The sequence below is a fragment of the Pinus tabuliformis genome, chromosome 8 (assembly GCF_031772625.1).
Source record: "Pinus tabuliformis cultivar Carrire ecotype Pingquan chromosome 8, CPIR1, whole genome shotgun sequence".
In the NCBI taxonomy this organism is placed as follows: Eukaryota; Viridiplantae; Streptophyta; class Pinopsida; order Pinales; family Pinaceae; genus Pinus; species Pinus tabuliformis.
This window is the reverse complement of record NC_142294.1, coordinates 1,789,506,736-1,789,534,105: the sequence shown is the minus strand read 5'-3', so window position 1 is coordinate 1,789,534,105 and position 27,370 is coordinate 1,789,506,736. Positions and strand designations below refer to the sequence as shown.

The 27,370-nt window shown below is 39.0% G+C and overlaps 2 pseudogenes; both read right to left on the bottom strand.

Annotated features, from left to right (window-relative positions):
- Nucleotides 1-1,330: 1,330 nt before the first annotated feature.
- Nucleotides 1,331-2,362, bottom strand: LOC149243359 (protein phosphatase EYA pseudogene; annotated as a pseudogene).
- Nucleotides 2,363-2,368: 6 nt separating this feature from the next.
- Nucleotides 2,369-3,208, bottom strand: LOC149243358 (vacuolar protein sorting-associated protein 36 pseudogene; annotated as a pseudogene).
- Nucleotides 3,209-27,370: the final 24,162 nt, after the last annotated feature.

Genomic DNA, 27,370 nt, shown 5'->3' with positions numbered 1-27,370 from the left:
ACTATGTTAGAGCCTAGATTGACCTCAGGCTGAAGGGAGGTAATCCTAAGCTAACCATAAACCGAGCTTAACCTGGTAGCTAGCCCTACTGGGTCGAGAGAGGGCTCTCTCCTTGCGAATCTCAGCCAATATGACTCGATCAAATAAGGATTTTAGGCTAGGTATAGTAGCTCTAGGGATTTGATTGGATTTGTTTTGGGTCAAAATAACAAGAGAAAGGATGATATGGACTATGAAATCGATGTCAGTTTCTGCTGGCAAACCTGGGGCAAATTAAGTGTCATGTTCAGCCATGTGAAGATTGTAAATGTGAGAAGTATAAGGGAGAAAGCCTACTACCCTATAGGCATCAGACAAAGGATGAATCTGCAACAACAACTTTAGATGAAAGAGAATCTTGAGGTTGCTCAATAGAGCATCTAGCAACGGATGAATTCTACTAAGACAACCATTACAACTAACAGCAAAATCATCACTAAAGGAGAATCATAACGGATGAATTCCTAATAAATCACTTAGATAATGTTGTAACAAGGCATAAAAACATAATGTGTAAATGAATTATAGGAAAAACATACTAAACATCAGCACCGTGATGAATCCCAGATCCAAAGGGCAAAAGACTGCTTTATTAAAATTATATTTCAGGAAAAAAATTAAACAAAGCCAAGACAGCCTCTCTATTGCCAAAATCAAACCTCTATATTTTAAAAATAATCCTATATATAATATTACATATTAATTATTGATTCCTAAACATAGGAATCAAAATAATTAAAATAGAAAAAAAAAACAAAAACCTAAATATGTTTTTATGCGGTCAAATTACCTAAATTAAATTATAACAAAATAACTAATTAAATCTCAAAAATAAAAAAGGAACAATTAATTGCTGCCACAAGTCGAATTGCCAAAATCCATTGTGGAACATCGCTGGAAATCAGGGATAATTTGGGATGATGATCAAATCACCCTCCACCTGCACTCTGTAGATGCCTTGGGTTCTTGAAATATTTTCCATTTGTTCGTTGAATACTTTGAATACTGCCACCTTGCACCTGCACGAATTTTGGAGTTCGGTTGATATTATGCTTCAGAACTTTGCTACCTCACTCTCGGTTGTTGATTTAAAAATGTAGCCATTTATGACTGATCTGGAATCACTTGACTTAAATTGCCACTTATGCATTTATCTTCACCCTTGAGAAGCCTTGGCACTTGATATTTCACCCGGTGGATCATGAAGCCTTTTTGCATTTCTCACATGAACACCAACATGGCCAGTGTAATGATTTCTCTCATTGAAAACTTTATGGCATATTTGAGATTCCTATTTACCATTTCTTATAACTACACCATCCACAATTGACAAAGAAGTGCTTGTTTTCTTCACCTTTTGGGTGCGTTGATCAGTCAAATGTGCCACGAAATTACTTCTGTTACTGAAGTCTGATGTATTTGAAGCAATAACACAATTATCCTTTCTTGAATTATCTTCAACCTTACCCACTGTCATATTTGAAGATTTTTGCTGCTGTTCATTATTAAGTAAGGCAATGTCATTCAAATGGGTAGTTTGTCGTTTAAGACATTCTCCACTATCGTCGACTGGGCTTGTTGAGTTGCTAGATGGTTCTTGAACAAGTCCAACACCCAGGAAATACATACTCCTCGAAAACATATATACAATGCAAATAGTGCTTCACTATAGAAAGAGAGAGTCCTGGAAATCGATGCCCTCCTTCTAGGACTGGATCAATCTTTACAAAAGGCCATCCCAGATTCTTAGCTACTTAACATTCTTCCATGCTGTCTCCATTAACACAAAACTAAACACCTAGTCCTTGGAAATGTTTTTTGATCCATATAAATCACTGCAACTTCCCCACGTCCCATGAACTATACACATTTTCACATGTGATAAAACCATCTAGTTGGAAAATCAAGTGTTTGACTAGGGTTGGTATCAGCATCCCAGATGTGACCAAAACATTCACATTCTATGAAGGAGTTTGATCCTCAGTTAGACCTTCACTGCTTTTTACATTGACAACACCTTGTCTAGAAATAGAGTCTTTTTTCAAAAACTCCTCTAAAAATGCCCGCCCTGCAGAAAGCCATCCATTAGTGTACGCATCAGTGACATCATATAGATCTTTCCAGACCTTAATTTTCTCATCATCAAGTAATCTATGCAACCCTTATTGCCTATAGAACAGAGTTGATAGGCAAGTTTTATTTTGTTTGCATCATCACAAGGTTGAGCTAATCCATCATTGTTGAAATCATAATTCGATAGATCCATGCCATCATCATATTCATTCCATGTATTCGGATGTGGCTCATTAAAGTTTTCAACCATTCTTCTCTACAAAAGTATGTTATTGGGATTGATTTCCTTAAAAAAATTGATATAAAACCTAAGGCCATCGGGACCATGATCTCAACATAAGAATCCTTTACTTTCAGCTGCAAGAAGATGCTCCTTTGCGAGTGTTGGTGCAACACCCAAGGTTCTAGCCACTTCACTTGCACCAACTCCTGTCTGTAAGGCTTCAGTTTTTACAACAAGATCTTTTATTCTAGAAAAAACCTCATCATCATTCTTGGCTTTCAATTGAATAACAATAACTCTACTATCAAACTATCTGAACATTACTGGTACATCTATTTTCTTCCAGTGGCACAAGCGTGCAGTAAATCTTCTACAGAAATTAGTTCTGTTCTTCGAGCACAGTTAAACATACAATATACATCAATCAGGGCAATAGCGCCTCAAGCCCTTTCTAGTAGTATCCAGACAAAATCTTCCAACATTGAAAACTATTTCTCAATCACACCTGACGAGACAACTACTGATGATAAAGAGCACTGGAACTCTCTTTTGTGACTAGTGATGCAATGCCAACACTGAGAGACCAATCTTGCATCTCTTGACATCCCCGACAATGATAGTCTTCCTTTGTTCCTCTTGGAACTGGTCATTTTCTTCCCTAGTGATGAAACTGATAACTTCTAAAACACATTCTTGTATTGTTTCCTTTCCATCTTCAGAAATTTTCGCATGTGTTTGGAGGACTTTTCTCATGATCTTGATGACATTTGAAATAGACATAAACCTGTCCTATTCTCTTACAGCACAATTTTCTCTATCTCCATGCTCAGAGGTGTTGTTATCCTGGCTAGATGGGCTTGTATCTTCTGCCATTGAAGCTTCAACCGTGTTCAGTTCACGAAGATTATCTCTTGCAGAAGTGAAGGCAGTTAAGTCAGTGATTTAGGACCATTCTTAAGGACTTCCATCAGCTATAGTAGCATCAATCCTATTAACTGTGATTAATTTTGAGCCTCGCTTTCTCCATGAGAATAACCAACAAAATAATGCCATCACCACATAAACTCTGTTAGTGTCAGGCTTTGCATCCTTCCTCCAGTGATCAAATATGCTCTTACAAAGTGGTCTCAGAGTGTCAAGGTCAAATTTTGTCATTTCAGTAAGTCTTCAAGCAAAATTTGGTCACTAGGCATTAGATCTAGGGTTTGCTTTTATTCCTGTCAAAGTTGTCCAACTGTCAGTCCATGTCACCATTCAGCTGAGTGTACCATCATTCAAAGGGTTTTCATTATCATGTCAAGTTCCACTGGGTCATTTTACACCTTGTTCATGCTTCAGTTGCGCCTAGGTAAGGTCATTTCCCTCTCCTAGCGTTTTGAAGGCAATTTCTCTTGGACAGTCAAATCATCAGTAAAAATTGTATCCTGATGTTCATACACCTTACCCTATCCTTAAAGTACCTTATCAAACACTTCCCATCACTGAGATCCGCCAAATTCCTCATTTTCGCACAAACCCTAGTTTCTTGCTACAACTTGGCAATTTTCTAGGTTGGACTTGTGTTTTTCCTTTTTGGACCCCTTCCCCTCACTCAATCTTTGAAATTACACTTTCCCTTACTTCTTAACATCCCTCCCTACTTCCAAGAATTTTCCCAAGAATTTAGAAGCCGCTTATCCCCTTCATTTCGCTTCATTTCGACAAATCTCTTGTTCCACACATTGGGATAGGTTTTACTCCGATGATGTTTCTGAGCAATAAAAGATGAATTTAGGAAAACTGAGAGAGGTTTTTGTCCAAAATAAGCCAAGGAAGAAAAAAATCCTTCACGTTTTACACAGGTGTCATGGTTTTGGAGAAATGTCAAAAATACAATTGCCTCGAGAGAATTGATGCACCTCTGAAGTGACCTTGGGAAAATCAAGTTTTCTCCTAGCTTGGTTGGCCAAATGACTTTCTTGACGATTCAAATGATAACTAGCACAAATATCTTTCCAATGAGCTATCATGAGTTCAATTTGAAGTTGAGAAAGGCATTCAAAAGTTGACTGTAACAACACTCGGCCTTGAGGCAGCCTCATTTGGCACATTTTGACCAGTCATGGGAGATTTGATTTTTGATAGGGCAAATGAACTCCAAATTGAACACTTCTAGTTGGGTTGGAAGGTAAACTCAAATACCTTTCCAATGACTTGTCCTGTACCCAATTTGGACACCGGGAAGGCATCCAAAAGGCTCCTGCAAAAAGGCACGGCGCACAGAGGGAGTGCGGCGCACTCGGAGAAATTCTCCAGTGTAAATTTACACTGGCGCGGCGCACATGGGAGGCGCGACGCATAGGGCTAAAAGGCCTAAAATTCATTGAAATCTTCCTCCAAATTGAAAATGCTTCATTCCACAAGTAGATAAAGCGTCCATTTTGGTGTTTCATCGAAGTTTGTGCTAGGGTATGGTGGTTTATGGATGCCAATGATTGAAAAAAAAATTCAACCCCTCTCATTTTGAATTCCTCACATGTAAAATGTTGCCTAGGGTTTCAAAACCACCAAGGTTACTCTTTTCCATTATTTCTGTTTTCCTTAATTCCTTTTGTTCCCCATCCCCTAAAGTTACTAAACCCTATCCTAAATTCCCTTTCCCAAAACTTTCAAAGGCGAAACCTTAAACCCTATCCCACGCATAAGACCCCTCAAACCCTCCTATATTTCCCAAAAAAATCTTTCCCCAATAGTCCCTATTCCCTCACTATTTTTCCCTCCCCTTACTGTCCCTCATGTCATTATTTTTCTCTTGCTGACAAAGGTCAAGCACATCATCAAAGGCATTACAAGACAGTGTTACATATCAACACCTATTTGTCCAAGATAGTTTGTCCACCAGCAGACATGACATCTGATCCGTCATATGATCATGAAGAAGAGACACACAGTGATTTTCCAACAGAGGTACATGCAACTAGAAGGCCTCATAGAGGTGGCAAAACATTCGTGAAGACCAGCAGGCTGCCCAACGAAACCTAAATGAGAGGACACCTATTCAGCAGGAGATAGAGGCTGATCGAGAGATTTGGCTCAAGCAGATCAACATCCACTTAGAGAAGCTATTGGTAAAAGAAACAAAGGACAATGCATTATTGAGGCATATGGTTTATCATTACAGGGCACGCAATATGAGTTCCAAGGCTCGGATAAGGAATTTGAAGGCGAAATTAAGGAAGGCAATCAAGAAGCAAAAGAGGCAAAGGGAGCTCGATCGATTTCAGATATTGGCCGAAGCCTCTTTGGCCAAGCATAACACTTGATAAGGAAGCTCCAGCACAAATTTCAGGAAATTTGGGGCACTTTTTGTAATTTTGGAAACTTTTGTGCAAAAAATAGGGTTTTTCTCCCTGTGCGCCGCACCACTGGCGCGACTCTTAGGATTGGAAGCTCCAAATCACAAATGGTTTGCATTTTTGGATTCAGCATGAAAACTCATGACTGTTGGTGCATGGACAAGAAGTTTGGGCAAGCTTTTAGTCCCCATGAGGTCAAAAACACTCAAAAAATGACCTCTCTGCCCCTATTTTGACACACAGGAATTAGTCTTGGGAGAATGAAGTTTTGGAGGGTAAAATGGGCACCAAATTCAGAAATTCCACTTAGGTTAGAGAGTAGATAGGTGGGGATTTCCAACAAGCACATTTGGGCACAATTTGGACTTCATAAAGGGCCTCAAAACTAGCTCCAAATTAGCGTGATGCATACAGTTTTTGGGCGCAGTGCATATAGACCCAAAGGCCAAAATCACTTCCGCTCCGTGAAATTTCGATTCGTGACTTTCTCCAAGTGGGCCTGCTCATTTACACTACACTTTTTTTGGCACCTAAGGCAAATTTTGAAGAATGTTTTCACTAAAGTTTGGCTTCTATCCAAGCGGCGAAGGAAAGCGAGCAGTCACCTAAGCAATTTGTCATTTTTGTAATGCTGCACCTGTCACTAATGGTTGACTTTCCATTGCCATTTTGTAATGATTTTAAAAAATCCCCAAATGTGGGTCATTCTATTTCACAATGGCATAGTCTATTTATTGTATGCAAAAACCATTTGCAAAGGGTTGGTTGTAATTTCTGGGAGACTGTGGGAGAGAAAACTCAGCTCTGCACTGCACATTTTGGCCAGGGAATTAATAAAATGATGCAGCTCTGATTCATGAGATTCATGTGGTATGATGTTTAGCAGATGTTTCTTCTTTCTATTTCATATGTGTATTTGTTATGTTTTATACAGTCCATTCATAACCATTTCCAGTTGAATGCTTTAAAGTAAGAAAGGCGGAATCCAGTTCACTGCTCTGCCTCGGTAAGGTATTCATGTTGTATGTTTATTCTTCTGTTTGAAAAGGATTCATTTGCTATGCCCTTTTCAACCTCTTAATAGTCTTTCCATTCCATATTACTTCAATCTTACTGCTAAAACTCCTACCTATCTTGCCTCACGAAATATTTTGTGTCCTTGATTTAATTTCCCAGCTCAGGTGTTCCTTTGGTCCCTTAGAGCCCAGAAAATTTAGTCATTCAAAAATCGCCTTTTCCACATCTTTTTACTAGCCTAAAATCAGTATTTCAATTTGAGTCATCTCAGACTTTATTGTGTATTTTTACTAAGTGTGAACCGGAGAGAGCCCTCTCCTGTTCTGGTAGGGCTAGCTACCAGACTAAGCGTGGTTTGTGGTTACCTTGAATTTTGCCTTCCTTTAGCCTAAAGTAGATTTAGGCTCTAACAAACTCTAAACGTCTTCTTCAATGGACTTGTTCTCCACTTCTATTGTACAACCAAATCCAGTCCCACTTTCACCGGCAATATCACTGTCAGTAATGTACAATGTCGTCTGCATAGGATATCTCTTTCAATCAAAGCAGAGAAACGAGCTCGCCATATGTTGAGATGAAGATTAGTAGCATGATAAAAAGCCTTCAAATGTTGTTTTCTCTCCTTCTCGATCACAATCCAGAAAAAAAACTAGTCACTGACATCTCCTAGCATCTTCTGGATCATTCAATATCTAAACTGCGGCATGAGAGGATTTTTGAGTCAATCACTCATTTGGTCATATCTTTTGATCCGGGAGCCCGTTTTTGGAGTGTAGTATACCGTTGGAAATCTCTTTCCGAGCTGCGCCTAATGTGTAGACTTATGACATGTTTTGTGCTAAATATCATGTGCAAAATATCTGATAAATCAGACATAGTAAGAGCTCATGTTGATCCCTGGTGACAGGCTGCGAAGATTGGAACTAACATATCCTATCTTGTCATTTAATTATAAGTCAAAAATTAAGAGGTGAATTTATAAGGAAAATTGAAATAATTACAGAGAATGAAACTGACTAAATCACTTTTAGTTGTCCAAGCCTCCAATTTTGACAGATAACTTTCTTGAGATGGCAAACAAGCAACTTACAGTACTTTATAATTTAAAGAACTAAATCAAATATGCAGAGTGTAACTAATTGATTTCAATACTTGTGTGAAGTGAATGTTTAACCATTTAGTTAGGATGGATATCAGCTTGAAATGGTGACCAAAAACATTTATCCACACAGTGCATTGGCAATTTGAAAGATGAAATAAATAACAGAGGAAACAAACAGTAAGTAAACTAATCATCAATGCATCCTTGTTACTTTTCCACCTGACCCTGTTAAAACAAAACAAGTTTCGTTTATGAAATAGATAGGAGAAACAAGAGTGCACCATCGAATTCTAACATTATGCTAATGAACAGAATTAAAATAAAACAAACTACAGGAAATCAACCTAAACTACAAATACTACTAAAAGTAAATAATGAAACTAAACTGAACAGTAAACAAAATAACAAAAGAGAAACCTCCTTCAGTGCAAGGGCCCTCTGCAATTGAATGAGTTGAGATGCTACCTAGCTGAAGATACTCTTTCGAATGATCACTTGGTCAAACACGACTTCATATTATTAACAGGAAAATAAGTTCCAAAATTACAGAGATGTAATTCTGAGCTTAATACATATGGAAATTCGAACTCCCTCTCAGTTCTTTACAACTGATATTTAAAGAAACATTCCTAACTTTATTTTGAGAGAATTTAGCTACAGGTGGTCTCCATGTATTACAACAGATCTATGTAAATGGTTGATCAGCTATAGGTGAGTTCAAGTCAACAAGATGGTTGCATGAACTGCTATCACCGATGGCAGGTTCGACTTAATGCTACAACAAAATTGTCGGATTTATTAATTAGCCATGAAGAGTGGACACAGAGTCCTATTGCTCTCATGTTTCTTTGTTTGACTCCACCTTTCGCTGTGGACTTAAGCTGGCTTTTTTGTTGATCTGGACTGGGTAACTAGGACGGGATCCATGTCGTGACCATTCCAGAGATGCCCATGTGGCTGGTTTCCTCGCTTGACACCTATAACCTGCTCAACCATGGAAGTAGCTATGGAACACACGGTTAGCTGTAGAATGGGCTACATTTCGTAGCTAATTTGCAAAAACTTATTTCAAATAGCAAAAACATAAAAGTATAACATGTCAATCATTTCATTTATTCCTTGAGACAAAATCTATCATTTATCAATGATGGGGATCTGTCTTTCATGGAAAAACAAGAGAAAGAAGTCAGAAAAGTTGTCAAAGAGAGAGTAATTCTGAGGTCCAACACGGACCCCCCAAGATTATTAAATACAACATATAACATATCACATCCAAGAACCCTATCACAATCAGAATTGGTGCTTAAACCTTCAGTGTATCAGCCCAACTTGCGTTCTATGATAATACAGACCCACCGGGAATGCATAAGACATCGCATCTAACATTCATATTGCAATCGGAGTTATATATATATATATATATATATATATATATATATATATATATATATATATATATATATATATATATATACATATCGACGGGTATCGTGTGCGACATGCGATTGTGATATATCGCATTGTAACCTTGATTGTGTTGGGGGCCGATCCTTAACATTATATGATATGCGATTTGTGGGGGCCATTGGCAACATGTCACTTGGCACCTCCTGATTCGCTGGGACCTTTTTCATGTCATCTAGTCAACCCTGAACTTTGACTTGCTCTAATTTCTGTGTACGAGCTCAAATTTGAGTGTCGTTCGCACCATTGGATTCAGAATGATGAGCTCTTTGATCTAAATCTAAGCTTATTATGATTCTACACCTTTTTTGGAAAATTTTGAGCTCCTGGTCACTCTTCCCCACTGAAAAACTTTTGGTCTCCAAAAGTTTAAATAACCTACAACTACTATGTACTTTTTCTACACTGCAAGTGTCTGATAGTTCATCCTTCCTTCTCCTTCACCTTTGTTCTTTGGAGCCATAAGTGATGAGCCGACAGCTGTCCATGTCAGTATGGTCATCCACAACAACATCTAATAAGAATTCCAAGAAGATGAACACATTGGAGTTGCTTATCTACAAAATCGTTATCAATGATAAAATCCTAAAATACTTTTCCAAATTAACCCAAACAAGATTCACACAGTGAATACTTGTATAACTTGGGTGCTACACACATTTGAAACATACTAAATTTGTTGCAACTATTCATAGAATAATATTAAAATGCCCCTTTTGTTTTTACAAAATGGAATAAACTTGACTCCCGAATTTTCCAAGCAAATTGACTATCAACAAGCCAAACTAGCATTGTAATTTCTTAAAGAAAACATTGTTGCATATAAGTGATTTATTTATGAACATCACTTTTAAAAATTACCCAACTATGGGGATATGAAACTAGTCCAAAACAGAAATTTCCAAACTTTAGTTGGACAACTAGTTCACCCATTTCTTACCCAACCAGGTAAATGAACCCTCTATTTGAACTTTCTCTTCTTCTGAAGCTACTTTAGGGATGGTCACGTCATGTGCCACTCTTTCTTTTGTCACTTCCTCTTCTGGTGCATGCATGATTTTCTTTCCCTTACCTAGATGAAGTTGTGGAAATAATTTCCAACACTTCTCGACCCAATGCCCACTGATATTGCAGTGAGTATAGAAGTTATTTTGAGCTCCTCTCGGCTCACTTGCCTTTATCCTTGGATGAGATTTTCTCCTTTGGGTCTCAGTTCCAGTAGACATAAACATCTTCTTGATGATTTATTTTCTTTTATCACACTTATCTAAACAATCGTTAGATGAAAGGAAAAGGTGCATGGAAACATTTTCCTCAACATGTTATTCAAATCTTCATGTTGTTTTCCATCATTAACAACATTTGAATTAACATAATGGTTATACCTCTGTTTGTTTTCCTTTGGCTTACTGCCTGCGTGAGGAACATGCATGACAAGAAGAATTTATCTTCCCTTCTTCTTCAACATCTTCATCTCTCTTTGGAGACGTTTTGCACTATATGTCCTCCTTACTCTTTATGAACCAAGTGGGAACCATTTTTGGATGCAACTCCTAACATATTGCCTCGCTTCCTTTCTTACGGCAAAAGGAAAATGATATCCATGAACTATCGCTAGAATACAACTCTTATTTTGCAACATAGCCTAAGCCTTCATATTTAGGCCTCTCCTTAGTCTTAATTGGATTTGTAATGCCTTTCTAGTTTACTCCAAGGCCTCCTCCCTTGTAACCCATCTCGGTCAAGAGCTTGGATCCAATGTGTTTACTGTGTTTTTAAAAGGCTGAAAATGAATTTACATCAACACTTTCACATAAGGAAGAAGCATGTAAATTCTTACCATTTGCTTCATCTTTTGATTAACACACGAAGATGTTTTTGATTTCCATTTTGATTCAAGATTTTGTCTCTCTTCTTTCAACTCCTCATATTTTGGTGTTGATAGAACCTCATCTCCCTCATCATGTGGACAAAAGGTACAAACTTGTCCATGTACCTTCTCAGAGGGACTTTCTACACTAGCATCTTGCATAATAGTTGTAGAAAAGCACGAATATTGTGGAGAATTGTTCAGGGACAAATTCCCCTAGGGTTTTGGGTCAATACCCTAGCAGAGTAGGGGTTATCTACAATGAAAAACAAGCATTCCACATATCCATGATACTAAAATAAGCAAACTATGCGAAGAGAGTTACACCTGGGGGTCCTTCGTTCATGTAGATCCAGCCAAGGTCCAAACCCTCTTGGAGTTCTTTTCGATCCTTAAACTTGCAAAGCAATCAATTCAAAGAAGAATAGCAGTATATGGACCAAGTATCATATAGAAATCAACTTCATAACATATTGAAAGTTAGTTAGTTATATAATTGAAACAACTATTCATATGCAAACCATAACAAAAACATCATAAGCATGAAGAATATTGATTTCGCAAACAACACAAATGTTTCTTTATTGCAGATAACTAAAATAAATCAAGGAATTATATCACCTAAATCTTCCTCTTGCAGGCTCCAAGTGGAACTGTCCTCTGGATTCGTCCAATCCCAAGTCTTCAAAAGGCTCCTTCCATGACTCACACAACGATATCTCAACTAGTGAAGAGACATCATAACTCAAGGAAACAAGGGTTTCCTGTAATGGGGGAAATGCTGGAAGCACAAGGATCTTCATACCTGATTAGGGATAATCTCAGCAGAGTGATTTTTCTCTCTATTCTCTCCTCCTTTAGCCCTTCCCATTGAAGCCTTTTTATACTTCTTCCAAAGTAGTTTTTTAGTCGGGAATTGGTTGGGAACAGTTAGGCCATAGGCACTAATAGGTAATCAACAGGTAAAACCTGTGATCTCCACCCAAAATTAAGGAGATTTAATTTCTTAAAGTGTTTTAAGACATATACACAGGTTGGGTATACTCAGACCCGCATACACACGCATTTAGCTCAGGATAGTGTCGTGTATAGGGAGTAAAACACAGTTTTTTAAGTATTTGGACCAGGCTTGGAAGGAGGGGTTTCCCTAGGCCATAAATGCAGCATCACAAACATCAAGAGTGAGATTGGGAGCTATAACAGATACCCCTAATATATGAGGTCATAAGGGGTACATGATGGCCAAAATGTATTAAGTAAGTACATGGAGAGGAAACTTGTCAAAAAACTAAAATGACTTCACTAGAATTCAACCTGCCAAGCCACAAAAGGAGATCAGAAAGAAACATTGTCTGAGGCGGGCATACCCATGCTTAGAGAAAGTAAAGCATGTATGCATATCAAGTACAAGTGGATCCACTAAGTATACAAGTATAGAGAACTGGAAAATACATAATGGATCATCTGATCACGATCGAACAAGTACATGTCTGAATATCACATATAAGAATGTCAATGATGCTAAAGGATGAAGTTGATCACTGATATCAAAGACTGATCCCAAAAGTACCAAATGAACATGATGGAGTAAGATGGTACTACATTGCAAACTCAGGTGCCAACATATAGAATGTTTCCATGAATGACTTCAACATATAAAGTGGAGTGGTATCAACTAGCAGCAACAGGAGCAACTGTCAAGTGAACCAGTGAATGCTGATGCAACTCGAGGTCTTCACCGACCGCTGTGGTACATTTCTACACCATAGGAATAAATGATCTAAAGTCAACCATGTGAGAAATCGTTTGATTACCCGTCATTGATGTATACTGTTAACAAACGCGAGACTACTCACCGATAATGATAATGAGGGTCAAGTTACCCAATATAATCTAACAAGTGTGAATAGATGAGCTGGAGTCGAACACCTATAAGAATCTACCAATTAGGAGACAATGATGGTTTCCCAATTTCAATAGTGAAGGATCTGCCACTAATCACTGCAAACCCCAAGGTACTACCAAATGGACTCTAGACCTTTGCCCTAGAGCAATGAGTCGTAGTCAATGGGCAAAGATTTACTAGAAGGAAGGAATTAAGGCATCCTTCATCAATCTAGCGCGAGTGTAACCCACATACCAATAATGTGGAAGGAATCGAACAAAAAAGATGTAGTAACCCGATTGAAGCACGTTTCTGGCATACACAAGATGTGGCTAGCGCACGACAGAAACCCTCTGAACCAACGAATAATGAAAGCTGACATAGAGGCGAGGTATCCACCAATAGGGTCAAATGGAAACCAAGGTACTGCATGAATCCCAATGTGTGATAATGTAAGCTGATGTCGAACACAAGGGAAACCACTCAGTCAAAGACCCATGATACTGATCGATGTTGAGCACAAGGTGACCTATCAATAATGAAAATAGGGCTAGGGTGTGGCTCTAGGACTGTCCTCAGAGAAATATGTCATCGTCGATAAGGACAAGACCCTCCAGCAAGAAGTCAATGGAGACCTTCTCAAACTAGCAGGAGTAAAGGACCAATATAACTAATGTGATGATAGAAAAGACACTGACAACCAGGGATGGCCGACTGAAAAATGAGTCAAGAGACACCGCAGAGAGGCCAGCTCAGGCTAACTTCCCTTGAACAAAAGCATGACTCAATGTGACTATGTGGCATCATATGATGACTCTGTATAAGTTCGTCAAGTAGGAGGCACGAAAAAACCCTCCATATGATTGGAAGAGATAAGCAACCGTAGGAGAACTGGCTCAATAACAAGGTTAAGGTGTACCTAAGTCAAACTAGATCCCGCCCAAATGGAGGAGACTTTGTTTTGAGTGCTTTGTTAAAGGGTGACACGACTGACTCTAGCTGCCAACAATAACTGGAAATATTGTCCCATTCCTGCTCTTTTTCAAATATAATTTCTTTTTCTTTTTCTTTAAGCTGGAAAAAGAATAAAAGAATGCTATAGTACAGTGGAAAGAAGGAGTGTTAGTGAAATAGATGATCTAGTTCCTGGGATTGGAACAATCCTATGCTTAATGCAGGGAGGCAAAAACTGGTCAAAGACACTCAAAGGTATGTTGCTTCCACAGGTCAGGGTGTGTCAAGTTACAGAAGTCAAGTGGATGCAAGTTTGATTTTGCAGATGTCATGGTAAAAAGTTGGCTTAAACATGAGTCCAAGTGAAGACAGCTCAAGGCAAAAAGGTGAAAATGGTCAAAATGCAATGCATTAGTACAAATCAACACAAAGGAGCCTCTAGGGTATAAGGCCAGAACAAAGCAAAGAAGCAAAGAGGAATGAGTCTTCATCACATAAGTCATGGCGGGATTATAGGGGACTCCTGAGCCTACTCAAATCGAAGCATCATGGGCAACAAATGTCAGTGAGGTGCTAACTACGATGCCCATGAAAATGATGGCTCTACCATCGTGCTATGATTTAAAAAAATCGGCGAGTGAAGATGGTTTTCAAACCATAACTTGATGGAATAGACCCTATGGCAAGTGTAACGACAAATGGAGGCTAGTTTGCATAATGCAATGCAAAAATGGCTTCCCTAACCTATATGCCAGTAAGATAACAATGCCTGCCATGATGGGTCAGCAGTCATGGAACCGTCTCGAAAGTGTCGAAAAAGCATCCAAAATGTCCTGAAAATCAAACCATTCTCGACATTCAAATCTCCCAAGTTAAAAGTTACATGAGACAAAACAAAATCAAGTTTTGAAAAACTTTGACATTTTCAAAGCTTATAAAATAGTTTTTTGACACACCATTATCACTGTTGAGTTGAGAGCACAAGGAGTGAAGAAAAAGAAGCAAGCTTTTCCATTTGCCGAATTCAACCATTCAAATCTTCCCAAAATCACCAAGTAACCCTTAAACTAATTTTGCATTCATTTGTGATTGGTTTTAAAAAATTAAATTCAAGTTTCATCATTGAATTTATGTTAAAAAAAATTCCGCGATGTATATGTGGGTTGGCTATATGCAACCCGCATATATGCAGGCCCAAACGCAACTGTGTATGTAACAGACCTGTGTATATGCTGTGAAAACTTCAAAACAAAAAACTAACGGTCCAAACTTGTTCTTTCCTTAGGATGCCAATCACTTGGAGGGAAAGAGAGCATGCCACAGTGGATGATGAGGTTATGAACAATCCACAGGCCTTGGATGCCTTAAGAGGATGTGGTTTGCTAAAGTTCTTCAAAATGCCAAACATGAAAGCAAACACTCGCTTACTTGAAATGCTCATTCACTATTGGAGCATCAAGGATGACTCATTCATGACCGATCAAATGCCATTAAAGATAGATATTGAGGATATTTATTTCATCACAGGCCTTTCCCGGAGGGGAGAGGTAGTACATTCCATGGGTACATCATGAGGTAGGCTCTCTATCGAGGACTATGTGCATATATATTGCCCAGGTCATCCAGAAAAGATTGGAAGCCAAATTCCAATCAAGCACGTGGAGAGTTTATCATTGAGGATCATCCTCTTCACTATAGCCAGATTGAACGAATCAACTTCCTTACACCAGGCTTCACGGCTTGCCATGAGCTTAGCGGTAGACTGTCTCACCACAGTATTTGATTGGTGTACTCCTCTTCCTGCCAACTTGAAGAGCCAGCTAACATCTATCAAAAAGGTCCAGAACAAGAACTTTCAGTATGGAACAATTTTCTACTCTTTCTTCTTTAAGAGGGTCCCAACACTCCACCCTAGAGTATCAGTTTCGATTAGCAACCTGCGAGATCCATGAATGGGTAGGTGGGTTGACCTAATGAAACAACTAGGAGGTGGGGATGTACCATGAACTGCTTTCGACGATGACTTCTTCTCCTGGTGGGAGCAGCAGATCATCGCAGTGAATGATTACCACTATGTCAGCTTGGACTTTCGAGGAGTTCCTGGTCTAGCTTTACCACCAGTCGTGACATGGGGCAATATAGGTAAAAAGTTTTTTTTATTTTATGATTTTATGATTTTTATGATTTTTTTCAAATATAAGAATGGACTTTGAAAAATATTTTTGATAGGATTCAAATGACTAATATGACGATCATGTTCCACATATTGGGCCAGTACGACCAGATGGATTCCCACGGCATGGAAGTCGCGACCGAGGTGCCGAAGAGGTGACTGCCAATATAGAGCGACTCCTACACACGGTTCAGTGACACTTGGTGAGATTAACTCACCGAGTACCGATGGAGGCTATAGAGGATCTCCCTATAGATATGCAGCGTCACATGGTTGGCATGCCACAGGACTGGGTTGAGACTCTTAGGCGTGTGGCCAAAGCAGTAGTCGCATACTTAGCCGCTCATTCAAAGCTAGGGCATTAAATGTACATGACATGATTATGGGCATTTGAGTCCCAATTTTTGTATATTATTTTGGACACACTCATGTACACTTGAGATGTTTTATGATGTATATATATATAGCTTCGACTTTTTGATGCTTGATTGTATTGTGATGAATGAATGATGTGCCAGTCTAAAGCTTGATTAGCGATAGAATCTGCTAACCAATTATGAGACCTTGGAATGTGCAAAAAATTAATGTAATTAAATGATATTTGCAACAACCTCACCCTTAAATACTGGCGATATAAACATGGATCACTTACCTGATAAATGTTATTCAATTGTGACACTATCAGTTGTGAATCAAGATAGACTACCAACGAATTGATTCCATAAGAAATTGCTTCAGATAGTAAATTAATGACGACAGTATACTCAGACATATTTTTTGATGTGGGACCAATGCATACTCCCCTTGACACCATCAACTAACCAGTTGGATAGTAAATTACCCAAGCTGTGGAAGCGAGGTTCCGAGCGTGCCGACTAGCACCATCGGGGAATCCAAAATAGACCAAATCATCCATCAACACCTGCCACAGCAGACCAAAAAGTTCTGATATCAAAAAAATCTCGATGAGGTATGTACAAAAATACAAAATGTACGAAGAATCCATTACCTAGCTGCTACTTAAGAAAAGTAATTCTTGAGGTAGAGTCTGTTTCGGGGCTCTGCCAACTTGTTTCCTTCAAAATCGACTAACTCATACGCCCCTTTTTCTAAAACTCATTTAATCATAAATGGACCGTACCACATAGGCTTGAACTTGCCTGCCCCCAAGGCATCCTTATCTTGGTCATAGACCAAGACAAGGTCGCCTTTAAAAAAGACTCGAGGATGGACAACTTTATCGTACCGAGTTCTAACCCTTTTCTTATGAGCCTCATTGATTATGGCGGCATATCAACGCTGCTCATCGAGACATTCCAAATGAAGGAGGCACTCTTCGAGACTAGATGTCTCTGGAAGGAGCTCAATAGCTAACTTAAAAGATGGAATTTTGCATTCAACAGGGAAGATAGATTCCATCCCATAAACTAACTGAAAAGGTGTAAAACCTATAGTAGTCTTTATGGAGGATCGGTATGCCCAAAGAGCCAGATACAACATAAGATTCCAATTGGACCGATTTTTGTTGATCATCCTTTGTAGGATCGTCTTAAGGGTTTTTTTCACCACCTCGACCTGTCCATTGGCCTGAGGATAATATGGAGATGAGTGCTCCTATCGGAAACCCAATTTAAGAGCCAATTCAAACATTAGTTGGTTCTGGAAATGACTGCCATGGTCAGTGAAAATCTCTCTCGGGATACCGAATCTTGAGATAATCTGATTGAAAAGGAACAATGTCGCTATTTCACTATGATTTTTATAAGTGGGCATGGCGTTAGCCCACTTCGTGAAGTAGTCTACAACCATGATAATGTACTTGTGATTCACTGCTAAAGGTGGATTACAAGTTGTAAAATCAATAGCCCACTTAGTAAAAGGACTGACAATGACGATGAGGAAAAGAGGAGCTAGATGTGCACGCATCTTCTGAGTATAGACTTGATAGGGGTGACATTGTTTGACTGCTTCAACAAAATCTTTGAAGAGCGAAGGCCAAAAGTAGCTGGCACGCAAGATACGCTGGGTTGTAGCAAGCCTTGAAAAATGACCACCACAAGCTCCATTGTGGCAATCATTGAACACTGACTCTACTTCCTCTAAGGTTAAACAACGCCTAAGGATTGAATCAACCCCTCGACGATATAATGTATCACCAATGATGACATAGTTCTTAGCCAGGTGACATAATATTTGACATTCACCCTTAGAGAAAGTAGAGGGAAACTTCGAAGTCTAGAGATAGACAATGATATCTCCATACCAAGGGTCAAGTGAAGAGATGAGGAATAGATGTTCATTGGGAAAACTTTCCTCATAAACAGTATCCTCTCCACAAGGCAGCTCGGAAATTAACTCCACAAAAGCCATAGAGTTCTTAGACTTGGCGGAAAATAATTCGAGATCAAATTCTTGTAAAATGATGATCCATTGATTGTATTTGCCCCCAATCACTCTCCTACTGAGGAAAAATTGGAACGGATTGACAGCCGCTAAGAAAAACGTTTTTCGTAGCAAGATATAATGGCAAAGCCACCGGACAGCATGGACAGCTGCCAAAGCCAACTTCTCAACAGGAGAATAGTGGAGCTGAGGACCTACCAAGCCTCAGCTCAAGTAATAAATGACATGCTCCATGAGAGCATCGTCCTCCTGAATGAGAACCATACCTATGTTTGACTCTACAACAACGAGATATAAAATGAAATCCCTACCATAATATGGTGGACTCAAAAGTGGGGTAGAGACTAATGCCCTTTTCAAGGCATCAAACGACCGTTGCAAAAGTCATCCCATATGACTGGAACTCCTTTCCGTAGCAAACACATAAACCCTTTAGTGATCTCAGCATAATTTGCTATAAACCTTCTTAAGAAATTAGCCTTCCCTTGAAGACTTTTAAGTTTTCGAATTGAGGATGGGGGAGGTAGCTAAATTATTACCTCTACCTTGAAGGGATCAACCTGAATCCCTTCAGTTGACACAATGAACCATAATAACCAACCAGATGTAACCACGAAAATGCACTTATTGGGATTCAACCGGATCTTATAAAATCGACATCGCTCAAAAACCCTATGATGATCAATTATCTTTCGAGAACAAGCAGCTAAATCATCCAATTATGCTTCGATGATATGTTTGATGTCGTGGAAAGCATATGACATTGCCCGCTGGAAGTTAGCTCCATCATTTTTAAGACCAAAGGGCATCTTTCTATATGCAAACGTACCCCAGGGACATATAAAAGTTGTCTTATGCTGATCCTTAGGACTGATAGAGATCTGATTATAACCAGAAAAACCATCCATGAAGGAGAAAATCTCATTACCCACACATTCATCAATAATATGATCAATAAATGGCATGGCGTAGTTATCTTTAGGACAAGCTTTGTTTAGGTCTCTAAATTCAATGCATACTCGGACTATTCCTTGCTTTTTATCTACAGGGACTGGATTAGAAACCTAATCCGTAAGAGGAATAGGGTATATAAAACCCGCCTTGAGCAGCTTTTCTACTTCAGCTTTAATAGCTGCTACTTTCCTAGGATTCACTGGCCAAAGCTTCTGATGAAAAGGCTTAGTGTTTGCATACGTCTTGATCTCATGTTGAATTATGGATGGATCAATGCGAGCCATTTCTTCATAAGACCAAGCGAATACATCTTGAAATTCCTTAAAATGGTTGGTGTAACTTTTAATTTCTTCAAGGGAACATTTGGCTCCGATGAAGAGATTCTTGATCATGTTAGGGTTCCTAGAGATGTTTATAGATATCGTTTTTTAAATCACCGACATATTACCTTCGGCATGAAAGTGTGCTGGAGCCAAAGGATTTGACACCATACAAACATCACTAGTAAACAGTTCGAAGAACCTAGATTCTACTTCCTACAATGGAGGAAGAAAATATGAACGATGGTGTAAGTATTCCTAAGGTCAATCTACACCCATCATTACTTCTAGGATTTCTTCTTCGAATGCTAAAACCATATCTAAGCAATCCATAACAGAGGTAGAATTAAGGGTCCAAGCTGGGGCCACATCACCATCTAACTCATCTTTAGAGAAAGAAGTAGAATGGTTGTCTGGAGAGTTGATGACAGACTAATATCTAAGCTCTGCTGCGGACATAGGAAATGCCATTCCACCAAATTGTCCTTTATCTAATGTGGTCATAGGTGAAGGAAAGGTCTAAGGGTCTGAAAAATAATGAGTTCGGAAGAACTCTTCCCATGAAGACTCCTTGGATGATGAAACGACATTGATTCTAGCAATAGGAGAGGGAAAATAAAATGTACCCATCAATGAAGAATACATCCCAACTCCCAGATTCTCAGTAGGCAGATGAGGGTTATCCACTAAAGGAACAGTACAATCTGAAGTTGCTTGGGGATCAACTGAAGAATAATCCAATTGATCAATCTTGACAATTTTCCCCTCATGAGGAAAGAAAATGACACGAAACAGAGTCGAAACAACGGCATCCATTTCATATACCCAGTTCCTTCCTAAGAGGCGATTGTAATCTAGGTTAGCATCAATTACTTCTACTTTGATATTGAATACCTTTCCCCTAACACATATGGGAAAGGTCGGGATAATCCCATGTGGCGTATGAGAATGTCCATCAAATGTTGTCAAAAGGGTAGGTGAAGGAATAGCCAAAGGCGATGCAATGGCCTTCCAGCATGACATCGACATGACGTATGTGGAAGCTCCTTCATCAATAATGGTTTGAAAAATGTTAATTTTCCGATATGTAGACTTTATTTGAAAATCCATGTGATGAGGGAGTCACTTTTTGACATTAAGCATGTCGAAAGTGAGCACTAAACAATTATTTGGATCTACTGCCCCTATCGTTGAAAGCAAAGCGCTTCGTTAAGCTGGACACGATTGGAGAACCTCTAAAGTAGACATAGTGCATGGACTCTGAGCCACATCCTCAACAATGGAGTAATTCTGGGTAGCCCTAGCATTAGGATTGATAGTCGCACGTTTAGTCGAACCTTTCGGTATCCTAGGTATAGTCTCTAAAGAGGGTCGCTCAATATGAAGGTCGGTAGTTCCAGGAGTAGATTTGTCCTTGGATGTTTGAGTTTCACTGTAGTCACATGACTGAGTGGCCAAATGGACGTTAGAACCCATCATGAAAACATTTGATGATTTCTCCCCTTCCTGGTTACCCCCAGCAGAGGTACCAGGATTTGAATTCGCGCCGGCAAGCATCTACTGCCCTTGGGGAAAAGGGTTGGTTAACACAGCTTGAGAGCTAGAAGTCCCTTGGTGCCCTAACAAGCACTGAGTGTCTTGAATTTTTGGGCAGATATGAGTTAAATGGTCTCCATTGCATAGCTTGCATGGAAACTTGACTTTCTTTCTAGACTCATTTCCACCACCAGCAACATTATTGCTAGTTTTATTTGTGTCAGCCTTCCCATCTTGACTATTTTTCTTACCTCGTCGTTTCTTTTTCCCATTGGAATTTTGATTTAGTTTGGGGTTGGAATATTGGACAACATTAATGGAAGAGGGTTGAGAAGACGAAGGGTTAGACAATGTGACCTGATTGGTAGGAGTAGTTTGTAAAGACAACTGCTGCAATTGGCTCAATAGGTTCACCGCATTGGTGTCTATGGATCCAACGATACCATCTGCATGGGGACCTAGCTTCGACTTGGCTATATAAGCCTTAGTCCCAGGAGCATCAGGTAAGATTTTTTGTAGAATCCCAGACTAAGAGTAAATCAATTCTAATTGTTGGGCCCTAAAACTAGCTTGCTCTTCAAAATAGACTCCAGACAGAGACACATCCTTAGATATCTTAGGTTGTAAGGATTTCAAAAACCATTTGAGATGGTATTCATGAGGAATTTTGGCTTTAATGAGCCTCTCTCTCTATCTCCATTCTTGAATATGATCAAAAATGTGAGTTTCTGTATCCTGACGGAAATTGGCCAGAAGTTCAGTTCTGGCATCATAACGGATGAGCAACTGGAAATGATTTAGAAAAATGTTAGCCAAATTGGTAAACAATGTAAAGCATATACCACTTGGCCACATTTCTAGTTAAGGTGCATTGAAAAAGTCTCAACCTAACCAAGTCATTGATGAGGGAGTTTGATGAGCACCACAAATGGAATGTGGTTACATGGTCACCTGGGTCTTCACCACCCTTGCCCTCGAACTTTGGAATGTCTGATGGGAGTTTCGTTGGGACTGAAGGCCATGCTAGATTGTATTTGATTGGATTGTTTGTCAATTTCGTGAGATCTGGAAAATTCAGCGTTGCTAGAAAAGGGAGCCTAGGAGGACCTTGGGGATTCCACCCAGATTGGGTGGAGTTCCCAAAGTTCTGAAAAGATTGGCCTGGATTTTGTAAGGCAACAGAACTAGCTAAACAAAAAGGTGAACCTTGTGATCCAGCAAAACTCAGAGTTTGACCAACTCCAGCTGAAAACCCTCCATAACCAGTGAAGCTCTCTCCTAAAGCATCATAAGGAGTCGATAACCCTTGATAAGGATTACAAGCAAAAGCTAAGGGAGGAATACTTCAAAACGAACTAATTGTGGAGTATGGCCTATTCCCTTGTTGGCCGAAAAATAGATTCCCAGTTCCTATGCCACTAACTGCAATGTTAGTCCAACCTTGAAAGGGATTACTGCCTTGACCTATAGAGGAGAAAGGCATAGATCCTATCGTCGACCTGGAATGTGGTATATGACCACTTCCAAAAGGAAAGCCCTGAAATGAAGCTGACCCACCCATCATGGAGTGGAGGCACTAAATGGAACTGACGAAATACCCTATGATTGGGTGCCAAATGAGAAAATTCTAGAACTAGATATATTAGCTTGGGAATTTCCACTCGTAGAAGGAATAGAGGTAGACCCAACTAAGGATGTGATAGAAAAAGACCCAAATAAAGATGCAGAGGGGATGGAAATAGTTCCTCCCCCTTGTACTGATGTTGGAGTCTACATGGTTGTAGCACTTGCGGTAGAAGCCATGCTTCCAGTGGTGGTCATCGAAGGTAAGTGTGTAATATGACCTGGACTTGACAGTCTATGCGTCGAAGTCCCAACGTATTGTAATACGTCTAGATGGTTAGAAGGTAGAGGAGAATTAGAAGCTGCTAACGACTCTGGGAGTTCTTGTACCTCAATTTTATCTTCTGATTGAAAGAGAACTCGAGAAAGAACTGCGGGGTTCCTATCTAGTTCTGCGGAAGTACCAGGTCTATCCTAAACACTAATGCCCCCGGGGAGAGGATCAATCCCCGATGCATCGGTTGCCATGGGATGAAACCCACGAGCAGTATTACCTCCGTGCCTTCTAGGAGAAGGCTCTAAACTTGGTGGTGAAAGACCACGAAGTCTTTGAGACCGTCTAGGCAATCAATCAGCCACTTTGAATTTTTTATTAAGATCTAATTAAATACTCAAGAAAAGATGAAATCTAGGCCAACTAAAAGCACAAAACACACACTAAAAAGTCCCTAAAACATGTCATCTAGTCAAACAACTTTCAAGTATTTCTGCTCCAAGTGATGAGGACCAAACACCAAAATACAAGGAAGTGAAGTAAGGGGCCTTCCGAAGATAGTCTGGGACAATGATTGCCTAGTCCTACCAGCAAAGGTAACAAAGGAAGTTACGGTGACCTCCTAACAACAACCTATGCTGGTGCAAGCCCCCAAGCTTCGCAAGGGTGCCCTCCAGAAGTGTCTCTGAGAGTGATACAAGGTCGACTTCAGGTGCCATGGTATTCCACTTCGCAGCCACTTGTGTAGATCCCTAGGAGAAGCAACTAAGGTGTCAGATGCCAGGTGGAACAGTCTTGAGGTAAGATTTGACAAGTATGAGAGGGAGTATCTCTCTTCCTTATCTTCAAAAACCCTCATGCTTAACTCCCAGATCCATATCTCTCTTGGTCTCACTAATGCTATTGGATTTGCACTCATTATTCAGAATTCTATATTTGACAGTTTAAAGTGGCCTTGGAGAGTTTTCTCTCCACACACCTAGTTCAAGGCCCTAAAATATCCTAAAACTTGTTGGTGTGTTTAAAATGACAATATAAAGTTCTAGTATATTTTAATTAGTGCTTGTTTTTAAATGCATTGTTCCTTAGTCAAGGGATAAGTGGAAATGAAACTTGTGGTGTTTTTCAATGAAAAATAAATTAATAAAAAACAAACTATATGCAAATGCATTTGTTTCATTCTACGATGAAATAAATTTCTACCAGGTTCTATGAAACTTCTAAGAAAGCAATAAATTTTTCTTTTCTTTTCTTTTAACAAGTTTCACACTCACAAAAATTAACAAAAACTATGGATGCCCTAAAAAATGCACAAACTATCCTAATGCAATGAGTATATGCTAAAGAAAAAACTTAAGACTACTCTAAAGCAAAGAATGAAAGTAACTTGTTTATTGCTTCTAATTAGCCACTTAAGATGTTTAGATATAATATAAGTTGCTAATGCTCATTTTCGTCCAAAAACTAAAAGCAAATCTCATGACAAACAAAAATGCACTTTCACTCGCAAAAAGAAACTAAATCAAAACAAGGCCAAAGAAAGAAAAAACCAAGTTTTCAAGAAGTTTTCTTCAAAAGAAAAAACAAAAGAATGACTTTTCAAAAGTGCTCCAAATACTATTGAAAACTTTGAGACCGAAAGATAGGCAACAAAAACACTTTGCAAGCTATCAACTTAAAATGGGCGAAAACTCAACAAAATAGGTGTTTCAAGATGCTCTTAGCGACCAAAAGCAACAAAAAGAGCTTGGTGACAATGATCAGAAGATCAAGAAAGACAACTCTCAAAATCGTCTCTCAACAACTTTCAAAAAGCAAGAAAAGCAAATGGCCATAAGATGCAGTTTTGACACGAAGCAAGAAGATCACAAAGATAACATTTGTCACAAAGATTGAAACCAATCTTTCTACCCTAGAAGACCAAAATGGCTAATATTCTCAAAGAGAAATCTCATGTAATCAGAACAAATGATGACACTTGCAACAAAACAAAACAAGACCAAAACTTTCCACAACTAGAGAGAATTCGAAACCAGAAACTTGCTGTAAAAACAAAGACTAACAACCAAACTTGACTGCTCAGGAAACACTCAGACCAGCAAACAAATTTACTGAACAACAAATGTTTACAAAAATCTTGGAAATTTAGGGTATACGTGACTATGTCAATGCACAGCTGCGTGTATATGCAATTCAACCCAAAGAAACCTGTGTATACGCGGGTTCATATGGGGAAACTTACGTACATATGCTTCTGTAACCTTACAAAATTGCATATATGACAGTTCACAAGAAAAAACAAAAAACAGGTTTGAAGAAACTATTCAAGCTTAAATTCTGAGTTGCTATAGGAACAAACAACTAAGTTACAACAAGAAAATCAAAGGCTGAGCCATGATTGGCTTAAATTAACCTATCTAGGAACATCAATACTATTGTCCCTAGTGGAGTCGCCAATTCTGTTGAGGGACAAAGTCCCCTTGGGTTTTGGGTCAATACTGTAGCAGAGAGGGATTTATCTACAATGAAAAAAAAGCATTCCACACAGCCATGATACTAAAATAAGAAAAATACGCGAAGAGAGGTGCACCTGGGGGTCCTTCGTTCGGGTAGATCCAGCAAAGGTCCAAACCCTTTTGGAGTTATTTTCAATCCTTAAACCTACAAAACAATTAATTCAAAGAAGCATAGTAGTATATGGACCAAGTATCATAGAGAAATCAACTTCATAACATATTAAAAGGTAGTTAGTTATACAATTGAAAAAACTATTCAGATGCAAACCATAACAACAACATCATAAGCATGAAGAATATTGACTTTGGGAACAAGACAAATGTTTCTTTATTGCAGATAACTAAAATAAAGCAAGGAATGATATCACCTGAATCTTCCTCTTGTAGGCTCCAAGCAGAACTGTCCTCCGGATTCGTATAATCCCAAGTCTTCAAAAGGCTCCTTCCATGACTCACACAAGGATATGTCAACTAGTGAAAAGACATCATAACTCAAGGAAACAAAGGTTTCCTGTAATGGGGGAAGTGTTGGAAGCACAAGGATCTTCAGAACTGATCAAGGATAATCTCAGTAGAGTGATTTTCCTCTCTATTCTCTCCTCCTTTAGGCCTTCCCATTGAAGCCTTTTTATACTTCTCCCAAAGTAGTTTTTTTGTTGGGAATTGGTTAGGAATAGTTGGACCACGGGCACTAATAGGTAATCAATAGGTAAAACACATGATCTCCACCTGAAATTAAGGAGATTTAATTTTTTTAAGTGTTTTAAAACATATACGCAGGTTGGGTATACTCAGACCCGCCTACACACGCGTTTAGCTCAGGGCAATGTCGCGTATAGGGAGTAAAACATTGTTTTTTAAGTATTTGAACCAAGTCTGGAAGGACGGGTTGCCCTAGGCCATAAATGCAGCATCACAAACATCAAGAGTGAGATTTGGAGCTATAATAAGAATATGGTGGTTTATCACCATTCTTGTTACCTTCTTCCCTTGCAGAATATTCTCCTCTTGGAGGTCTAGAGCTTTCATCTTGCAATTTGGTATTCCTCTCTTCATAGAGGACTTTCACCATTTCTTCCATGTCTAAGAAATTCTTTCTAAAAGCCTTCACATCCTCTGACATTCTTGCAGGCTCTACTCCTTGGGACATGCTTTGCTTGAAGCTTCTACTGCAATTTGAGGTAGAACTTGGTGGTAGAGATTGTAACAATCTTGCTCTCCTTTCCAAAACCTTCTCCTCAATGAGCTTCAAAACAAAATCACTTGGAAACAATAGTCAATTCCTCCTTGCATAAAGAAAACCATAGCTCTAATACCAACCTGATCTGAATTGGGGTAGATTAGTAATGTTGTGCTAATTCCCCTCATTAGAATATAAAAATGTGCTTGAGGTTTGACTCCAAAATAGCAAGTAAAAGCATGAATTTTATGTGTTTTAATTAAGTTAGTTTCATGAGAAAACTTAAAACATGAAACTAAAACATTGAATGGAAGCATGTATCAAACAATAATACACTAGCCATCGATAAAGGATTTCACCTCTCCTGGGCTATATCTCCTTGGATCATCTCTAAAGGCATGACCCCTTCTCATTATGCTCAAAATTATTCATTGGTAAAGAGTACATAAATGTACCAAAAAAAAAGAGTGGCTAGTTTCCCCTTCAAGG